Here is a 1,961-nt window from a genome sequence, read left to right on the forward strand (position 1 = left end):
CTGTTTTCCTAGTGTGTCTTTATCGATATCAGTGTGTTTCTTATTAATCTCAAGATGGTAGATTTGATGAAGGATGATTAAGGTTGTTGCAAAAGGAATGCACAACAAAGAATAAATGGTATTCAACATATGATATTCAAAATATAGTTTTGTGAAATTAGGCTTTGAGGAAATAGGAATTTTGAACTTTCTTTGATGCATTAAGAAAGAAAATTAGAAAAATCATATTAAGGAGTTTCTTCCACAATATGGAGAAGAAACCATTCTCTATGGTGGCTCAGCCCTGAAGTTTGCTGCCTTAGGTTAATCATTTGCTGTAATGTGGAAAGTAGCCCACTCAGTAAAGTGGATTAGATCTCTACAGACACTCTAAAGATCATGAAGGATCCAGAGAATACCCCCTCTCAAACACACCCACAACCTTATTGTTTGAAAAAAAGAGCAAGAGGATAAAATTTGAAAGACCATTTTTTCCTTTTTTTTTTTTTTTATTTCAGCATATTACAGGGGTACAAATGTTTAGGTTACATATATTGTCTTTGCCCTACCCAAGTCAGAGCCTCAAGCGTGCCCATCCCCCAGACGGTGCGCACTGCACCCATTAGGTGTGCATATATCCATTCCCTCCCACCTCTCACCTTCCCGACACCTGATGAATGTTACTACTATATGTGCACTTAATTTTCTAAAGAGTGAATTAGCAAAATAAACTCTGTAGCAAAGGATCTCTGAATAGATTTGTGGTGTAAACCAAAAAGACACTGTTAAACTAGAAAATACTAGAATATTTTTAAATTGATAAACTATCTCTCTTGCTTAGTGGAGTTTGACCTTATGATAAATGAGAATGAAGAAGCTATTTTTCTTTTTCACACCCACATTTTAATATGAATACATTTGCTACACTATTGCATTTTAAAATTGTTTAATATTTTATTAATTCTACTTGGTAGTTTCTGTTCACTCTGATCCTATATCACACTTAACCTCTACTGTCTCCATGACAAAATGGTTCACTCTTCTCTACTGAAGATCAATTTAAAGGGAAGCTCATTAACATTTCTCAGGAAACTAGCATCTTCCCAGAAAAATGAAGCTGAGAAAAAGAAAATAACTAAACTCTATGAAATAATGTTGGGAACATGACCTTGATATTTTGGTGTTCTGAATGAATTAAATAAAGGACTATACAATTTTAATTGTACCTATAAAAATGTGTCTTTCAATAGCAATGCTTAATGTAAACTTTTCTCTTGAGTTTTTACTTTTATCTCATATGAAAATAATTGCTATTACCAATATCTCAGGCATTGAAGAAAGAATAAAATCTTATACCTCTTTATAAAAATTCAGCTATGTATTTCAATAAAAGTTTGATTTAATTACTAGGCCATTATAAGGTAAAATTTAACCCTGTTAAGATTTAGAGATATCTTATATAGGGAAGACCCTGTATCATTCAACTTGAGCTAAAGTCTATTGTGAGACATTATTAGAAGCCCAGAAAGACAATATCTAGCTATTCAAGAGCTAAAAGGAGTGTTCATTTCAAGGGTAAACCATCACATTTGCATTTGGCCTGGAAGATTCCCTAGTGATTATAATGCTGTCTTTCTTCCTTACCCAAAGAAATATTATAATACTTACTTTTCTTCCCTGATCAAAACCTTCCTTCCTCTCATGATATAGCACAATTAGATTTGTTTAAAGAAAAATCTAATCATATCAAGGCTTTGTGAGAACCTCTTACTTAAATCACAGTTTGAGCATAGGTTCTATTTAAAGTTTATTTTCAAAACTCATGCTTTCTGACAGTCTATTTTAGTACATGAAAGATTATTTGTTAAAAATAGAACTAAATGGATATTATGAATTCTAGTAGCTATTTGATAGAGAATGTGCAATCTAATTGAAGATGTTATTGTTTTCAAAGGAATTCCTACCTTACAAATGTATATCAA

The sequence above is a fragment of the Propithecus coquereli genome, unplaced genomic scaffold (genome assembly GCF_000956105.1).
Source record: "Propithecus coquereli isolate 6110/MARCELLA unplaced genomic scaffold, Pcoq_1.0 Scaffold21, whole genome shotgun sequence".
NCBI classification, from domain to species: Eukaryota; Metazoa; Chordata; class Mammalia; order Primates; family Indriidae; genus Propithecus; species Propithecus coquereli.